At 41.2% G+C, this 20101-nt stretch overlaps 1 long non-coding RNA gene across 5 annotated transcripts in view; it reads right to left on the minus strand.

Moving 5' to 3' along the window:
- Nucleotides 1-4710: 4710 nt before the first annotated feature.
- Nucleotides 4711-20101, minus strand: part of LOC131577543 (uncharacterized) — a 38872-nt gene continuing 23481 nt past the window's right edge. The window contains exons 4-7 of one of the 5 annotated variants that reach the window (XR_009277239.1): nucleotides 11054-11178; nucleotides 9838-9938; nucleotides 9130-9391; nucleotides 4711-5846 (exon numbers count right to left, since the gene is read on the minus strand). This is a non-coding gene — a long non-coding RNA (uncharacterized LOC131577543). Of the gene's footprint in view, nucleotides 5847-9129; nucleotides 9392-9837; nucleotides 9939-11053; nucleotides 11235-20101 lie in introns of all 5 variants that reach the window. The other 4 variants (XR_009277236.1, XR_009277238.1, XR_009277237.1 and 1 more) reach the window with 4 other exon arrangements.

Here is a 20101-nt window from a genome sequence, read left to right on the forward strand (position 1 = left end):
ATTAACAAATTTTTCATGGCAACTTGCATGTTAAAAGAAAAAAAAAAAAAAAAAAAAAAGCAACAACAGGAGAGGGAACAGTAAAGGGGATAAAGTGAAAAAACTGGGCTGGAGCCATCGGGCTTAGGCTGTTGCATTGCTGTCTTTGGTTACCGGTACTTTCCACAACACACTGCTGCTCCCTAGGGAAATGGTAAGCAGGAAGGGTGAAGACCTTGCACAAATGGAGCTTTGAAAGCCCGCTCTGAGCCGCTGCACCTCGTGCTTTCCTCTCAGACAGGGAAGGGCTTGGGGTGGCTCTGTGACCATACCATATGTTTATGGTGGAGCAACATTCTGGGCACAGGATGAAGTTTATAACTGCACAGTCCTTGTGCCTCTGGCAAGGCTTGTATACATTTTCTGTTAACAAACAGGAGCCTGAGCCAGTTGTATCTTTAAGTTCTTGGTTAGCTTAGTGACCTGTAGAAAATGTATTTGTAATATTGCAAAACCTTGTGAAAACATATCCAAAGATTCCAGTTTGGTTTGGTGCATTTCTCACCCCTTCTGTGTGAGACACAGCTTTTTCTTGGGTGTATTATTGCCCTTCATTTAAAACAATTAACACAAATTAACACAAATTAATCCATTTTTTGATGGCCAGAATATTTTACAGCATTCTTAGCACAGATTTACAAACCCTCACTTTTGTGTGTCATGGGAATGAGGAACAGAGTCTTAACCATATTTTTGTCTTGACAGCTATTTTAAAAGGTTGACTGAAGAGGAGGGAAGTTGCTAAATAACTTTTCAAATAATGTAGAGGAGAAAAATATAGGTCACTAAGCAATAAACTCCCTACATCCTTCTGGCTAAGGAAGAGACTCTGAATCTCCATCCACCTTTTACTAAAATGAGACCAAAATTCAAATCCAACATAAAGCATTACAGCTTTAAGTACTGAAAATATTTATTATTTTTATACCAGTAATCCAATAGCATAATCTCAAGAACATCAGTGCTCCAGGAATGTCTAGAAACACAATGGATTTGCCTTTATTCCTTTATCCAGATGTTTCTATAAAATACTCTGGATACTAGGAATCTGTAGGGGAATTAAAGATTTATTTTTAATACTTGAAAAACTTGAATTTCTAATAACTGTGATCCTTTAAAATGTTTTAACTGTGGATGCAACATGCTTTGACTCTTTGATGAGCTTTCCCTGCATCTTTTATCTTGCTTTCCGAATAATGGGCAACTCTTTTACGCAGGCAGCTGCAAGCCAGTCACAGGACACAGACACTTTTAGTGCTAGATGTGAGTGTGAGAATTAAACTGTGTGTTGGCTTTCGTTCAGAATTTTATCCTTATTCAGCAAAACTGATTAGATTTTGTCTGTACAGCTTTGTGTAGATATACCTGAGCTAGTGAAGGAATCACCAGAATATTAAATAAATCTATGTGGGGCAATAGCCAGCCCTGCTTTTTGAGGAGTAACTTTCATTCAGCTATTGCAGGGTGGAAAGCCTTCCTATATTATGTTACAGTCTGTAGTGCTGTAATTTTACCTCATTTCTGAAATAAGATTATACCTTTTTCTCTGTTTTCTTTACAGATACAGAACTATGAAAATAATTTCTGAGCCTTGACTGCTTATATACACACTTTATGTTCATCCCCTGAAATAGTCGTGTAGCTCCCAGAGAGGCAGTGAACACCAGGACCTTTTTCCGAATCTGTGTAGGAAATGTTGAAACAACATAATTTCTGTTGTTTATAAAACACTATGAATTTAATGACTTGTTTAATAACAAGACAGGTCCAATAATCATGCAGGATTTTAGAGGCAAACATCTCTAAAGATACTGTGTTCCAAATAGCAGGTCAGAAACTGATCCTCTGAGAAAATCCAGTGTAGAAATTTCACTGCATGTCAATATCCAATTTAATTTTGGACTTATCTATCATTTGTCTACACCTAAAAGTCTTTAACAAAAGTGGAGCACTAGCTAGTATTTTATGTAACTGTTCTAAAATATTTCTGCATTTCTGCATCTGATGATAAAGAGATGCTTTTAATGTAAACAGAGTGAGGTCAGAAATCAAATATGCATCACAATTTCTTCAGCTTATTTAGTTTACAAATTTAACATGAATTTGGGTCAATCAGGTTCACTCTTTCTCTTTAATGGCCACTTTGAAATTTAATAGATTTGGTCTAGAAATGGGAAAAGTTTAATCAAAAGAGATGAGCAGAACATGCACAGAGAAACGCTGGTACTTGTTTTAAAAGTAGTGTCCTGGCCACAGCCTGGACTTGCTTGCAGGAACTGAAGCACTGGTTTCCTAAAATACAGATTAGGGGCTCACAGTAGATTTTCGGCCTTGAAATCTGATAGTAAATCAATTAGCCAGGTCTTTTGCAAATGGAGAACAATTTGTTAAGAAGTGGCAGGGGGCGGGCGGGGGGTGGGTGGGAGAAGAAAAGAAGAGAGAAAACTGATTCCCAAACCACAGATACTGACAAGAGGACGTGGGGCACTTGGTACTGTTTTTGTGATCAGTTTTCTTTGAGGACCTTGGAAACTTTTTGGGTCTGTTCCTGTCTTCTGAAAACAGTGATAAAAGGCCTACTTTAGAGGAGTGGCATGTGGATGAACCAGATCAGAGCAGGACAGGAATTCCCTTTGCTTGCAGGTCCTCCTGAGCAGTGCTGGTGACTAAACTGTGTCTGTGGCTTTCTCATCTGAGGGGTTTGTGCCCAAGAGATGGGCATTGTGTTTGTTGCATTAAACACTTTTTCATTATGGAAGGGAGACCCCTTACCTGCATCTGCAGCTGCAATAGGAACCCTATCCCATAGATTTAAGGTTTGACTTCATAAGCTGCAATGCAGCAATTGCTCCTCATTTCAGCACACGGTGATGTCGGTCATGTTGTCCTTATAAAGGCAGCCTCCAACCACGATGCTGCCCCAAGATGTGTCTGTAAGGACCAGAGGCAGTGATGTCAGTAAGGGTATGCCTGCACTTTTGCCTTGCCACCTCCCCTTCTCCTGGGGAAGATCAGAAAGAGAAGGACAGCCAGCTGCAGCAAAAGTTGCTCTCTCCCTGCAGCAGGACACCAGGCTTCTCTCAGTTTTCAGGGTGGAGGCAGCCAAAGGCAGACAACTAAATCTTCCTTCTTTTCTCCCAGCCTACCAGAAGACTATATGGTAAATGCCCAGCTGATGTGTTGGAGTGCCTCCTGAATTCACTTCACAGTGCTTCTGTTCAAAATGCAGTAAATCATCAAATCCCAGTCTGCCTTCAGACCACACAGTGAATTAAGAATGCTCCTCATGTAATACTGACTTGATCTCATCTTACACATACCCCAAAGCAATAGCAAGGGGAAAATGCTGTGAAGCATTTTTTCCTTTGTTAGTGCCCTCAGGGCTCAATCTGAACTTTGTAAGAGACAAAAAAAATAGCTGGGAAAAATGGTGAATTTCTGCACGCCATAAGGACTGGAGGAGCTTATGCTGTCAGCTGCTTCTGTTGTGAGGGGGTGTGCAGATGTGGCAGTGAGCAGGGCTTTTTTAGCCACACTCAAGTCAAATGTGACCCATATTACAGCCCTTTAAACAACCACCTTCCACTTTTCTCTTACCTTTGTTCCAGGAGGCAGAAAAACACCATCTCTGTTGAAGATTTATTTTGTTTTTTTTTAATGCTATTCTTAGGCTGCTAATAAATGGTTGAGTTTTTTGTTTGTGGGGGTTTTTTTCCCTCCCAGATTTGTTTATTTTATATCTATTTCATTACTTGAACCTATTCTTTGCAGAATTGTCTCTACCCAACCCAGCTGAATGCAGAGTGAAGCCTCTGAGGTATGGATTATACTCCTACTTGCATTTAGGTACAAGTGGCTGGAGCTCCCAGAAAAGGGCTACTATAAACCAGATCAATAAAAGTAATCCTTGGGAATAGCTGCTGTATGATATCTCATATAGAAACTCTAGGAGAGAAAGGGTAGGCTGCTTTCACAAAAGTATTTCTTCTGAAAAAGCAGTGTTATTTCATAGTAGAGAACACTACAAACCTGAATGAAAGTTTGTGCAAATTATCATGTCTGTATGAGAGTGTTTCAAGGCTTAAACCACAAGGGGCAGGACTAAGTCTCTGAATTCAAAGTATCAGTATTTATTTGAAGCCTGAAAATTTGGTTTATCAATTTTTTTCTGTTTTTCATAGAATTTTCTGCGTCACAGAAAAGAAAAAGGATAGGAAGAAGGAAGGAGATAAACATTATTCTAAAGCTGTAAATTTAGTTGATACTGTGCCGTCTAGCACAAGAAATAGCATAACAATATTTATGTGTGGTAAAAAAACTTTACTGTTCTTGCAAAGATGTACTTACGTGATGAGCTTCTTTTGTTCTGAGCCATTTCACTGAACTCACAATATATCAAAAGGTCTGTGTTATCTGTATAGAAGGAGGGACTTAATTGCAACACACATTTACAAGAGTTGGGGTATTTTTACTGCTTGTACTCTATGTGCCCATCTATAAAACATGTAATAATCTTATAATAAGTTTTGTGGTTTAACCCCAGCTGGCAACTCACTATTCAACTGCTCACTCACTCCTCCCACCACTGGAATAGGGAGAGGAATCAGAGGAAAAAAAAGTAAAATTTGTGCTTTGAAATAAGAACAATTTAATAGTTGAAACAAAGTAAAATAATACTGTTATAGGTAATAACAGTAACAATAATAATAGTAATGAGAAGGAGAGAGAGTGAGACATGAAACTCCTGAGAAACAGGAGATCTGGGACACAATTTCTCACCGCCCACTGACTGATGCCCAGCCTGTCCCAGAGCAGTGACCAGCAGCTCCTGACGTATTCACCCCAGTCACTGTGATAGCCAGGGCTGTGGTTTGTAAGTGTGAGCAGTATTTATTAAACAAAATTGTATCTAAAAAGAAAAATAGTCTCTATTATATCAGAAAAAGACTTTGTAAATATTAAATCACTTTCACCATAGCTAGTCCATCTATCACACATGAGGGAGCTGCAGGCAGTGGGTGCTGCTTTTCCTTACAGGCCCTCATGGGAGGCTCCCACTCTTCATGGCACCTCTGGGTGCTGTATCTTGTATGTTGACCTGGAGGAGATGAGAGGAGCATCACCAACAGGGACAACAAGGGTGAACTGCCCTGTGTGGAAGTCCATGTCTGCTGCCTTGTTCAGCAGTTCCCAGATCACATAATTGACACTGCTGCTTTCAGTGGGAGTGAAGATAAAAATCTAAATTTATGATAATTTTTTTAAAAAAAAATTATTTTATTTTATTTTATTCTCTAGATGCCTGGACATCACTGCTGAAAATGATGTAGACTCAAGGACATTCTAACATTTCACTTCAGTGACTTCCTATTTCAGTTCTGAGACAAAGTGATCTGAAGTACTTCAGGACAGGTGACAGGATACAGCCTTGGCCCAGCAAACATTTTTCCCTCCACTTTGGTGGTGCATCTCCTTGATAGGCTGATGGGGTTAGCTGATACGTTGTCCACTTGCCCACATCCTCACATGTGGAGAAAGTCCAGCAGTCTCAGAAAGGGCAGTGCACTGATGTGCTCCATGATCCTCCTCTGGCTGAAGATATCCTCAACCCACAAGGTGCTTCTATTTCCAGTTTGATCTCTGTTGATCCTAGGCTTGGGAAAGGCATGATATTGGCTGAGGGTTTATATTCACATATATCCAGGATAATGTGGTCACAGTGGCGTTGCTTTCCCTAAGATTTTCTTTTGGGCTTGCAGGTGATTTTCCAAAATTTCAGTGTGAGTTTCAGAAGTCTGTGGGAGGAGCTGAATGAAAAGTAAGGGGAAGGACAAGAACATTGATGAGAAACTGAAAATGTGCAGAACTGGAATTAATATATACCCAAGGGCCATCTGATATGCAGGCTTGAAAGAAATACATTCACACTATGATGAACAAGCCCACCCTCAATTAATCAAGTGTGAGAAAGAGGCATACGTGAGGTATTAAACATCAAGTACAGGGGCAGACCAAAAAGATTACAATGTGAAGTTCAGAAAGTAATAAAAATTTTAAGAAAAGCAAAGGTAGAGAATGAAAAAAAAAGATTGCGCAGGAGGTTGTGAAAAATGACGACTTTTTTTCAAGTACACAAGAAAAAAGAGGCCTGTGAAAGAGACAGAAGGGCCTTTAAGACATGGCAGAGAAAAAATATTGAAAGGATATTCAGGTATTGCTTAAAATATTCAGTGCACTTCTTGCTCTTGTGCTCTGAAAAGAAGGTAATGGTGGCAGACACAGGTGTCAGAAACAAGCATAAATTTCCCTAGGGAGAAGAAAGAAACACTAAAGGAAAGCAGAATCATGCCAGAGCAGGTTATTAAGAAATTAGAATATCTGAAGATTTGAAAAATAACTTGTTCAGATGGGAAGCAGTCTGTTTTCAGTAGGAAACATCAAGAATGGTAGGATAACCCCAGGCAGGCACATTTAAGACCCTGTTTGTAGGAAAATACATGGCTAAGGAGAGAGCTGCTAGGCTGCAGATTTCAGGCTTCCATGGATTCCAAGGGCTCTGTGGTCTTCATGGGAAGGGTCTGGTGGCATAATGCTTGTCACCTTGCTGTGGATTGCATCAAAAGTGTTCACATAAAACAAAAAACCCAAACAAAACAAAAACAAAACAAAACAAAAAAGGGGCATATAATGTAGGAGTTAGCTTCTTGAAGCAGTGTTTCTGTTCTGGGGATTATGGACTCTGTAACAAACTGGACCTCAATTATTTGGCAGCATCCTTAGTCCTGCAGCCTTCTGGTGAAGCAGCCTGCAGTTCAATAGCAGATTTGTTTAAATTAAATTTATATAAAAGTTTACTCAACTAAGTACCTAAATGAATAAAACAATTAGTATTATTTATTTTGATACTGAAGTCAATTTAATTGATGCTATTTTCCTGACATTCACTCCCTGCTTGGTTCAGCGCTGTAACAACAATGCAGAACTGCATTGTAGGAGTTGCCATGGGGAAGCTGAAGTCTTTGGCAGTGGGGTAGGGGACAGTTGGAGCTTTTGGCACCTGGGAAGGCACGGGAGGCAGCTTGGGATTGTGGAGTAAATGCATTGGCTGGATGCTTCTGCTAAAATGATCATCAGTGGAATCATTAATAATGTTGGAATTTAAATTGTCAGGTTTTGTTTCAGCATTAACACACCAGTGAGGAGAATGGGGCTGTCCACACCTCCCAAAGATACAGTTTCCAGCTATTTGCTGCGTCAGAAACTATTGGTTTATGGTCCATTAACGTGTTCAAGGTTATTTTCACAAGCATGGCGCTCGGCAAGATAACATGGAACTGCTACTTCAGAAACACAGACGTGGAGCAAGGGAAAGATGCTTTGGCATTTTCCACATTACTAATATCATGGGCTACAGGAAATTCAGCTGGTTCTTCACAAATGTGTCTAGGGAAGGCCTGGAGCATTGCATGTCCATGGGTTTGATTGATTGTAGCAGCTGGAAGAGAAAAGGATGATAAATCAGGGTCTAAAGGAAGGAAAAAGACTAAAAGAGTCACGATATTACAGCAGATACTGTCTTGTAGGTGCATAGAAGAGATCACCTACTGGAGTTTTTAAGGGGAGATATGAAAGACTGGCAGTGGAAAGGCCTGGATACAACTCATGTGATCCTCAAGAAACCTTTTTGATCTAGTATCACACAAAAGATGGCTTCTTAGGTTGGTAGGCAGGTTTGGATGTGAGGTACATCAGTGGATAAAGAACTGTTGTGGATATCAAAGAAAACATTTGCAAATGGATGGAATCTAGGTCAAAGGGGAGAGGGGGTAGAGTGAAATGAAACCAGAATAGGTGGATTAGGTAGCAAAAGAAAGAGGGCTGGGGGAGGCAGAGGAAATGACCAGCATGGATGTACTAATCAGTAAGGAAAAAAGAGTCGGGATGTTACAGGGGCTGTTCACAAGCCTTTAAAAATGTCGCATGAAGAAATTTCTTGGGAAATTCAAATGCCTTGATAGCCTCTTCTTCCTCCAGACCATTTCCCCACCCTGGTGTTATCAAGGATGGGCTGAGAAACACTGCTGCTGGAAGGAGCAAAGCTGGAAAGGCTCAAAACAGGCAGGAAGTGATAAGACTTAGCTCTCCACACTGGAGAAAACCAGAGCATCGGCTGGACTGCTGGTAATTGCAAGACAGTGGTTTGAATGGTTGTAGTAAATCTCAGAGATATATGAAAGTTCATCCATGTTTGTGTGTCTAACTAAAACCTCCCTTTAAAAATTTCATCTTTTTTTTTTCCTTTGGCCTTCCTCATTTTTTATATTGGTTTAATATGTGCTTCGGGTCATCCTTTAAAGAACACAGTGGTAATTCTATGACAGAAAGCATTCAGAATTTCAATATTTATCCTTTTTATTGCAGTAATGTTACAGAGGCCATACACTTTTTTGCATGATTACTGCCCAGAATTAAAAATCAGGTTATTTGAACTGATATGAAGAGAAATAAGCTGAAGTTTCTGGTTTTGCTGGCAGTTGCAAGCAACATGTATCTAGGTTGTCTACATCTTTGGATCCCAGGAATTCTTTCTCAGGAAGTGCTATCCCCTTAGCAGAGCATCACCCATCACCTCTGCACGCTGACAGCCCTGGCTATCTTCTTCAAGACGGGCACATAAGAATGCTAAGATAAGGTCCCCATGTTTTCAGAAGTAGGACAGTGAAGTAATCTGATCCGTGACAGATTCAGTGTCAAATGTTCTGAGCCTGGACAAGTTCATTATGTGTCTTGGAGCATGTTGGAGCTCTTTGAGTGTTGGAAGAATGACTCACTTCAACTAAGATTGCACACACAGTGTTTGGAAGTTTGAACCTAAAAAAGGTCAGTCTCATATATTGCTTCCTGGTGATTGTTCCCTTGGCATGTGAGATGATTTCTCAGCTTGAGCAGGCTAGTGGAACCTTGTTGAGTTTAGTAAAACTTTTCAGCAACCAAAGACCTGGTGTATGTTCTTCCTGTTCCCCGTAAAAAGATGGTTTTGGTTTAAAATGTAACAAAACAGCCATGTGAAAATAGTAGCCTTGTACTCACCGTAGTGAAAACACTGTGCCAAATTGTAGGAGGACTACTTAGGTCTCCTGTGGCTCAAACTGTTGGTGTGTCAACATCCAAAGCAGCCACGGAAGAGTGAGCAGGTCTGTCTTGGGCCTCCAAGTCAGCAGATCCCAAGAAAGGTCTGAGCAGTGGAAATCATATCACTGCTGAAATTCTTACTAGCAGAGAGCTGGCAGACATATTTTCAGGTCTCAGGGTGACATGGCAGAGTTGGCAATTGGGAAAATCATGTTTGGATCTGTAAACAGAATGGAAGCTTATATGGAAGGTGCACAAAGAGAAAAAATTATATAGGATACCTCATTATTTACATTATTGTTTTCCAGAAGGCTGGATGCACTGTATTAAGCAAAAGCTAATAAATCTATTTTAGTGTCCTAATATTGTTCAGATACCAGTTGCTATCCCTAACATTGCTGAGTAATATCTTGACTTCATTCCAGGGCTAACAAATAGTTGCTTTACAGTTCTGATATGCTGTATCTTGAAATCTGTTATGACTGTTGCTGCTGGCCGGGTTGGGAAGAAAGATGATGTATGTTCATTAACATGTGTGCTAACAATTGTTACATCTCACACACCTCAGAGGCTGCTGTGAGCAGGTGAAATAGGTTTGAAAGTTGGGGGAAGGGACCAAGAACACATCTGTCCCATTCCTGCTGGAGTGGAGCACCCCAAGCTTACCATAAGGAAGTTACAGTCATGCCCCAAGACAGCTCAAAGGTTCAATTGGCTCAGAGCTGCAGGAGTACCTGGGAGTACCTTTCAGTTCTTAGTCCAGCACCCTCAAAAGATAGGAAGTATTATTTTAGGTCAGATGATATAAGAAATTATTTCAAAATAAGACATTCTAGAAAAAAAACCTCCCCCATTTGAGACTCTTTTTATTAATGAATACTTTTGGCTGACTCGAAACTGTATTTCTCAGTGAACAAGTTATTAATTGAAAAATTCTGTCCACTCCAAAATGTCCTGAATCTGCTGTAAAATACTATTAATAAAATAAATAATTTTGTGCTTCTTGACCTGTAAAGCCATTTGGGGTACTATCAGTAAAGTCTTAAGTACTCCCATGTCATTATAAAGGCTAAAGAAATATATTTTGGTACTGGGATTAGAGGGATACTGGGAATCTGCTAGTCTGTTTAACATCTGTCTTACAAATAAGCTTCATATGCTCTCTTTCTAAATTCTTCTCATTTAATTTGCAAAAATAATCAAGAAGGAACATTTGCTGTCTTTGGACCAAATCTTGAGGCCTTATTCAGGCAAATGCTGACTGAATAATTAGTGATCTTTCCAGCAGAAGGAATATCTGACTGACTGCAGAGTATACAGAACAGCTTGACATGGTTTAGGCTATAGCTTCATCACCCATTGCTCTGAACACAAGGGGATCTGCCTGAGTGAAAAAAACACTCAAAATTAACTTACAGTTTGGCTTATTGCCTTTTAATAGGATCCTTCCAAAGTAGTAATTGAAGAAGTGGTATCTTCCAGTGCCATATTATAATGAGCTTTTTTTCATTAAAAAAGATCCTAAATGGCCATTGCATGTTCCCCACAGTATTACTCAGGCCTCAAACATCCTTTACTGGTGGGGCAGAGGCCTGTGTCCTGTTTCCCTGTTGGATGAGGACAAATGCCAAACAGTGAACCTTCCCTTGGGCTCTCCTCGGCCCTGCACCCCTGGAGCTGCCAGATGGTGAGTTCAGAGGGAGCAGGACCCCAGTTAATGCAGCTGCCCCTAATCTTTCTTCAGCCCCGTATCACCTCCCTCATTCCCAGTTCCCCTCTGAGTTTTTTGCTTTTCGACTTGTTCTGGTTGCTTGTGCCCTGGACAGCCCCAAGCTGCTTTGAACAGCCCTCTAGAAATTGAACAGGATGAAATTCCTCTTACCTCTAAGGTACCCATGAGTCTGTGTCTTTCTTGTCTCTTGTGTTTTCTTTGGTTTATACTCTGTATAAACTGTGTTTGGAGGATGTGCTTGTCCCAGGCTGTAGCAGACAGGCTGATTCATGAAGCTTCAACACAAAAGAATCTCAATGCTCTAAATCCATTAGATGAATAAGACAAAAGACTAAGCAAAGAAAATACATTAAGAAGTAGAGAAGAATGGACACTGCTTGCACATTTTGCCTGCTAACTTGAAACAACATGAAGAAAGAAATTGTGAAAAGAAATTCAAGTCTTTTTCTTACTTGTACTCTTTAATTGTGCTGTCTCTTGTGTAGCTATTGTCCTTACAAATGCTTTAACTGATGTACAAGAAATGTCCCTGAGTTCCCTGTAGCTTTTGTAATTTCACCTTGGCTCCTTTTTCTGTCTTTGCACTCTTTGCCTTTGTTTTTCCTTTCCACGTACCTTTTATTTTCTCCTTTTCACTCTTCAACTATGCTTCAACCAATACCAGGAAACAAAACTTTTTTTCTAAGAATCAGAGCACACTCTGATCACTGCCACATATGGATATCTTCCTTTCAGGAGGTTTGTTTGGCCAGGTGAACATCTGCTCCTTAGTATTCTTATGAATAAACAGCAATAATTCTGACAGAGTGAGCTTAAGATGACAGCTTAACTACTTCTATGCAAGGACTTAATCTTTCTTTCTTATCTGACTCCCCCGCTGGATTTTCACACACACATGTACACACACACACACACACGCACACACACACAGAGGCACAATTTCTTATCTTAGCTATTAAACTGAGTTTCATTCTGGAAAATAAATCTGCCTTTCTCTGTTCCAATTCAAATGAAATCTTTGTTAAATTGTACAGCTTTTGTTGTTTTTGTTGTTGTTGTTGTTATTGTTGCCTGTTTATTTATTAGGTAAAGAGGTTTGATGTGAAAGAGATTTGGAGTGACCCTTGTGTCCTCTCTCAGGTGAACTCTGTGTTTCCTGGCTGCACAGTCCCTCTCCAGCCCTCCCAACATGCTCTCCATACTGAGACAGTGTTGGAGGGACCCCCCTCCCTGTGCCCCTCTGCTTGCTGCCTGCAGGTTTCCTACAGCAGTCCCTGCTGGTTTGACTCTGTTGCCTTTGCTTGGCAAAGTCATTCGGGCAGTGATTCTGAACAGGTCGTGGAGGCAGCTGACAAAGGATATTAAAGAGGAAGTACCTGGGTTTTATCCGTGTGTGTCCTTTCGAGGCAGAGCAGTGCCTCACCTCCCTCACTAAAATCTGGGAAGCCCATCCACAGAAGGTGGTGGATTTGCACTTTGTTGCAGTCAGAGTGAGTGGAACAGGGTGTGTAATGAAGAATAAGGGGTGGGAATATGAAAAACATAGTACGCGTCTGGCATTACAGCTGCTGCTGCCCAGTGGCCACCATGTAGCCTAAACCTGAGTAGGCAGCACATCCCTGGCCCTTCAGCAAGACCAGGATTAGCCCAGGCATAACTCTGGCTGTTGTTTTGCAAGGACTTTGCAATAACAACTGCAAATGGCACGGATTCATCCTGCTGCTGGTAAAGAGGAGATGGCATGGGAGCCTCCTGCTTCATGGCAGGTCTGCTGCTTGTTTCTGGCTTGGCCTGTGCGTGGGGCATGAAGCACTATTGCCTGCCACTCTACCTTTGCCTACCTGGAAAAATGGCTCTCCTCCCTCCTAAGTCTAAGTTGTGCCCGTGCCCTGCTTCACTCAAGGTACAAGTCCTGTGAACATGTGAAAACTAGTCTGGGAAAGGGGTTATTTTTAATTCAGGAAAAGGGTGTGCACAAATAAAACACAGTTTAAAGCTGCCGACAAGGGAGCGCCCTTTTCTTTTGAAGACCAGGACTGGAAGTGGGAAGAACAGACAAGGAAAGGCAAGAGAGCACAAGAAACGGAGCAGGATGCAAAGTGAACAGGACGAAAGAGTTGACAAGTTGTCACTTTCGCTTGCGTCGGCCGAGGAGGAAGCGCGCAGCCACCCCCGCCCCGCACGGCACACTTGATGTATCTCAAGGCATGACAATATGGCTCTGTTTGTTCTGCTCTGGGGGGAGGGGGACAGTTTATTTTCTTAAGACTATTAAGTCCTTCTAAGTACCACTATCGGCATTCTATGATTGAAAGTGACAAACAGAAGCAACCCTATTTAAAAACTGCCACTTCGAATTAGTGGAAGTATCAACTTAAGTTTTACAATATTTTACTGCTCCATTTTTGCACTCTTTTACATAAGGACGGCCAAATAAATATCCCGATGACTTGTCTTTGCCAGAATTCCTCCCCATGCTCCCGCCCCATTAGCTGCTGCCTTATGAACGCTGCACTAAACAGAAAGTGACAGCAGCTGACAGCGCAGCCAGGGCCAAATTATCAAACGTCTGAAGTTGCGCCGTGTGGCCATGCACAGGCTCAGGCTTTCACATGCAAAGCAGATAACTGCATACAAACAGGTGCTCACACGTGCAAAGATGTTCTGTACAGACCCTGCTTCCTAAGCCAGGCACTGTTGAAGGCTGTATCTCAGAGAGTTTGGTACCTGCAGGTCCCTGGGGTTAGAAGAACAGATGTTTGACATGGTGAGGCATTGTCCATAAAGAAGGAAATGTTTTTGCATAGTTTAGCTTCAAACTGTGAATGTAGTGCCTAAATTCTGAATGTAGACTGCCCAAAGAATCAACAGGGATAAAAAGAGGCTTCCAAGCAGCGCTGTAAGCATGCAACTGAGCCCAACTGAGGCACTCTGAGCTGCTCCTTGGAGTGCCTGGTTTGCAGGTACCCAAGCTGACTGCTTACATTTGCAGTGCCCAAACTTCCAAAAGCTTCTTTCCCACCCCAACCCCACCGCTGGCATAGCTGCAACTCCGGCTCACCCAAGTCCTGGTGGCTGCAAGACATCAGCCTCCAGCATATGAGATGTGAGCTTCATTGTACTGTGCAAATGTGGTGTGGTAAAAAGCTTGATTTTCCACCTCAGATCTCCCCTTGTCTTCAGTGATGTCTGAGAATCATATTACAAACTTCTGCCTTATCCTGTTTAACAGGAAATATCCATTTCTCATAATTTGTGTGTTCCCCTTCCTTTGGGAACTGCGGCTATTTCCACTGTGCAGAAGGCTTTCCAGGCAGGCTGGCAGGAGGACTGAGCCTCAGACATCGCTGGGCTCCATGTCTGTGGGGAAGGCGAGGATGTGGGAGGCACAAGGAGTTGAAATACTTTGTGGAGCCGTCATCTCTGCAGTGGGCCAAGGTGCAGACTGAAGCCTGTGCATAGAAGCCTTCCCTGTTGTTTGAAGGGAGTAAGGCATTTTGGCTTTCAAAACAAAGCTGCTTTTGAAATCTTTGATCTTTCTTCTCTATTCTTTGTTTTTCATAAGGAAAGACATAGACAAAATAATGCAGACAAAGCAGGTTATTTGTAAGCCAGCTTGAGTACCCATTAAATCTTAAAGGCTGTATTATTCTGACTTTCAATACCAATGCACAAATAGCTATTCTTTTTTTCCCATGGATCTTCCATATGGCCAGATGAACAGGCTGACTGCATGGTGAGCAGCAAAAAGAACAGCTGACATATAGTTTGCAACCACACTGCAACATCTGGGCAGAATTTGGTCAACTGCATGCCTGATAATAGTTTTTACATTCAGGCAGAGAGATTCCTTTTGATAGGATCGTGTAAAGAGGCAGAGAAAATATTAATATCAACTTTGAAGTGTACAATGAGTGGTGTGTTATAGCAGCAAAACAGCCCAGCCTGTGTGCTACAATACACAGAGCATTGAATTGGGAGGTATGAAATGAGTCCTATCTCTGCCTCTTTTAGTACCTTCCTGTGGGATCTTAAATAAATCACTTACTCCTGCTTTTAGGCCTCTCTTTGCCCTTCTCCCCTGCCTCTTCTCTCTGCTCCTGTTTATGTTGTTTGCCTTGCTGGTTAGTCCGTGTACTCCTCCGTGAGCAGTTGATTGTCATCATTCACAGTTATGGCCCATGCTTGCAATTATGGCCCAAAAAGGAATTTATGTCTCACTGGTCAAAGCCTATAGTTTTCTCTTTCCTATTCACTGCTGCAGATGGCATAAAAAGGGTACCTTAGTCTGTTACTTGTGGAGATCAAGCAAAGCAATTGTTAAAGGTCGCTACGTAGCACTTCTGGCAGGACTGCTGCAGGGATATGGGGCCACAGGGAGAGGAAAAGATACACATGGATGAGGCATAGCTAGGGTCATACATGTGCGCTAATACAGAGAAAAGACAGTCCACTGAGCAATGTCTCCTTCCATCCAGATGAAGAAAAAACACTGTGGTAAATGTCACAGTGAGCGTTCACTTTCTGTCCAAATGCTGCTGGTGCAGCAGCATTTCAGCAGGAACAATTACAGCTTGCAGTGCATCCCATGTGTAACCTGTGAAGGTGAACTTGCTATTTTCCCTCTCTTTTATTAAATATGAGGAGGGCAACTCAACATGGAGCTGTTTCTGGGAGTCTCTTCCAAGGCTGGCTCTCCTCTGGTTAAATGAAGGAATGTCCCAAAGCACCACAGATGCCTTGAGAGGTGCGGTTTCACAGCCCCAGCTGAATCAGCGTTCAGCTATGCTGGTTTGCACATGGAGGAAGGCTCCATATGGTGTGTGAAAGGCATCCCAGCACAGCCCCTCCCACCCAGGTGTAGAGCTCAAAGGCAGGAGGTGGTGGTGGTGAGAGGGGTGGTCTGCAGGGGAGGGAAGCATGACACGGAGACAACACTACCCTGTCTGTGCTCCCCCAGATCCACAGATCCTGGCTCCCCTCTGCCTCTTCTAGCTCTTGGCCCAATGTTTTGTCCTCATTTTGCTTGTTCTGTAGCAACAGTTTCTTAGCAAACACCATTCTCAGAGTGGTGCTGATATTAATTGATGAGGCTGGTGCTCAGAGTTGTCTTGGCATGGTAAGGCACTATCTAAGTAGAAAAATAAACAGCCATGTTCACTCCAGTTCCTTTCAGAAAATGGAAAAATAAATCATTGCCTTCCAGATGGAAATGCACAAAATCATCAGCAGAAAAATATCTTAAAGCTCCTAAGAAAGCTCTGAGAAGGGAGGATGAACAGCCCTAGTTTTCTGGGGATTTTGTTTCCATTAAACAAAGAACTACTGCTTCTCTGACATGCTTTGAACAGAGGAGTTCAGGGCTTCAGATAGGGCATAACATTTTAGGAGTTTAATATCCCTTCAGAAAGAAAATCCCTGTCTGCTGAGGAAAAATGATGATTTGTCTTGCAAATGATTGGTTTTTCTTTGAAAATGCAGTAATGGGAGATTTTGTCTCAAATTTAAATGTTTCCTTCATTCTTTTTTGCAGACCTGGCATAAAACAGTTTGCTTTTAACAAGTCTGTTGTCAGTGGCTCAGGCTGTGTTAGGGACAATGTTCTTACTGTAATGGAGGGGACGATTACATAGGGGGTTCAGCTTTAACAACAATAAAAGTAACATTTGAGATCAAAAGTTTCTTGAGGAGACATCTACTAGACAGCATTACTGTTAATATTGAGCAATGTGGTTTGGATGTCTTTTGTTCAAGTATAGGAAATCCTCCAAATTAATTTTATGAGTTTTAAAAATATGTTATTTCCTTAAATGTAGCCTGGATGAACTATTTTTCTAGTGTATGACATTAAATAAGAGCAATGCATTTTAGAATTAGCACATAAATGATCAATAAAAAAGAGCAAACCAAAACCATAACCTGAAATGCAAAGATTTAAGCTTTCTTTGAGACTTGTTACATTCATTTTTCCCTTTCATGTCTGAAGTGAAAATGAATTGTTTTAAAAGACCTTGAGGACCCGATACAGTAAGCTTTGAAATCATGGACTGCATATTCATTTTAAAGAAACTCAGTAGCGGTTTTACAAGGGTCTTCAAAGCAGGCTTTATAAATATTTCATGCTTTGCTTTTCTATGACATTTCTCTAAATAATAATGTAGAAGACCCTTTACTCTGCCTTTTTGTTTCAAGGATATAATTTCTTTAGTTTCAAATGTTCTCCCCTAAAAAAGATGCCATTAATATTTTCACTAAGCATTTCCCTATTAATTTAAAGTTCTCTGCCTGAAATAAGGTTCCATCTGTGAAACGCGAGCCATTATTTGTTCAGACTCAGAGGAAGCACCTCATTCAAATTTTGGGAGAAAACAGGACACAACTCAAGGCTAGCACAAGTAGTTGGTCTTCATAATACATAATATTATGAATATTAATAAGATATAATATCTTTCAGGATAGTCTTCTAGTGAGGAAAACTGGTGTGATTCTCAGGATTGGCTGTTTACTCACTATGGATAATCCAGTATGTGTACAAGTGAAGGAGTGCTAGGTTGAGAAGTGGAAATTGAGACAATAGAGTCAACACATGGTCAGAAATCAAGATGATAAGTGAGATGGCTTATCAGCAAAGACCTGTGCAGTTGTATTTAAATGTACAAGGTGTGCAAGGATTACACTGGTCTTTCTGACCAGCTCTCTGAAAGCAAGGTGCGAGGCAATTAACAGGTATCTCCCTTTTACCGCTCTTTCAGAGGCATCAGCATCAAGGTAAAGTACAAAGTAGTAGGTGTTGTACATGTCCTGATAGAAGTTCAGAATAATTTTGTGATGTAAAATGAAAGAAATTGTTAGAATAAATGTTATGGAAATTGCCCTTTGTTACATTATTTGACTATAATTAAAAGAGAAGCCAAGTGCTGATAGCTTAGCAGAGAAAATATTTTCATACTTATCTAATCTGTGGTTTTAAGTAGGGACAGACAAACTCATTTTGCCTAGTTTCAAACCCACTTGAACACTATTCAGCAAAGCACTTATGGTCATATTTTCAAAGCTTGAGATCTTTTCTTTCCCCCACAATGGTATCACTGCTGATATTCCTTCAGTGAGAAAGTTCACATGATTTTATAAATGAATTTCAGGAGCATCTGAGTCTAAAAGCTCTATGAAAGTCTGAATTATAACTGTCTGGCTGTCTCCTTTCATCCCTCAGCCTGTCCTTTCCTCTCCTTAAAGCAATTGGCATACAGGTTGATAGCGAGTTGTCTATCCAGCACAAAAAATGCATGGAGTGAGAAGAATATAGACTGCTCCTGGATATCCCATTGGGTCCCAGTCTAGCCAATTTTTTCAGGTGAATCTATGTGCTCAGATGGTACTTTTTTTTTTGCTTTGAGATGAAGTTAAGATTGGCTGGACGTCTGAGAAGATGCAGCGTTTTGATATAGAATGGGAAAGACAAAGCACCCTCAAAGGCTTTCCATGTTGGGCTGAAAAGAAACTTCAGTGTGCAAACCTGCTTTGTTTTAACTGTCTTTATTAGACCAAGTGCAGTGGCCAGAAAAAACCCAAAAGCTGTGAAAGCACTAATTAGTTGTAACATCTGGTAAGAATGACCTCAGATGTACAAAGGTACTATTTGTACCAGCACTTTTGCATGCATGAACTGGGGACCAAAGTGGGTTTTGGCTGCAAAACAGAGGCAAGAGGTGTGATAGGAGACAGTATCTACTTATTATTATGAGGTGTAAGACAGGATTGATACAGGTTGTTCCATATCACTTGTCAGCTTTGAAGAGTTAGCATATACCCTGTTTTTATTTTTTGACTCCTCTTTAAGCATATATGCCAACACAGAGTGCAGGTAGAAAGGGGGGAAAATGCAAAGATAATTCTCTTCAGCTACTTCTGGGGATGCTCTAAGGCTGTTCTGTCCCGTTTCATACTTGCAAATTGCTTTAGAGCTGCTACTGGTATAAATACACTACTGTGATACCATGAGCTGACAGACAAAAGGAAGAACTGCTTTCTAGTCATTTGTCCTTCTTAGCTCAAACAAGACAGAAAATTAGAATGAAAGAAGGCCAATCAGAAGACAAAGATGTGAAAAACTGTTGCATGACTGCACAGTGAGAGCAGATGGCTGCATGAACTGTCTCTCCGTACACATGAGCACATGGATAATGAAATAAGATCCACACTCATCATCTCTCTGCAATGTCCATTGTGTCACACAGAGCCTGTGACCAAGTATTAAAGATCAAATAGACGCCTTTTGTCAGAATGATGACTAACATCCAGGCTTTGCTCAGTCCTCTTACTCCTACACAAAACTTTGGAAATCTATCATGATCTGTCCAAAAATGAATTGTCTGTTGATGACCCATGTTAGCTGTAAGTCAGGAGTGCTAAAGGGGCTGGCACATACAATTTTCTGTGGGAAGAGTTCTGTGCAATCTCTGTCATCCAAACCAACACTGGAGACTTTTTGGCTGTTTTCTCATACCTTCTGTTCTGACTTTATGTCTGTTCCTACTGCATTGTTTTCCCCGGAGTCTAAGGCAGCTGTAGCTACTTCTACCACACTTTGATTTCATCCTCTGTTCACATTCTTTCAGTCACATTAAAAAAACCACTTCATATCTAATCCAAAGTAAAACAGAAATTAAGTACTAGAACTGAGAAGTATTTTGGCATTCTTGGTTCTGGGAAATTGGTTCACAGCCTCTTGTTCTTGGCTGAGACAGAACTGAGACAAGAAATGGGAAACAACGATGGGACTATGAAGGATTTAATGAACTGTTTAGCCAATACCCAGTTCTCACAAACATTTCCTCATCTGACAGTATTTTTCTGCCCTATTACTTGAGTTTGTACTGCTACCGTGTATCAGTCCCTGGAGCACCGTGGTGCTTCCAGACCTGGTTTCACGTTATTAACCAGTGAGTCTTTCCATCCCTGTACCTTTAAAGTACAACCAGCAGTGCTGGCCATCTCAAAGATCAGATGGCCAATGGCTGAAGTTGCAAGGTGTTTTCTTCATCCAGGGACTTCAGACTGCCACTTTTACAAGTTTAAATGTCAGAAGTCTTTTAAGCAAAGTATCGGGCTGTAAGAATGAGGTACAAGTTACTGACTTTGCTGTACATGAATAGTCTTACAATTCTGAGTGGGCACCTCAGCTCTTACCAATTATGT

This window comes from Poecile atricapillus, chromosome 3, assembly GCF_030490865.1.
Source record: "Poecile atricapillus isolate bPoeAtr1 chromosome 3, bPoeAtr1.hap1, whole genome shotgun sequence".
NCBI lineage: Eukaryota > Metazoa > Chordata > Aves > Passeriformes > Paridae > Poecile > Poecile atricapillus.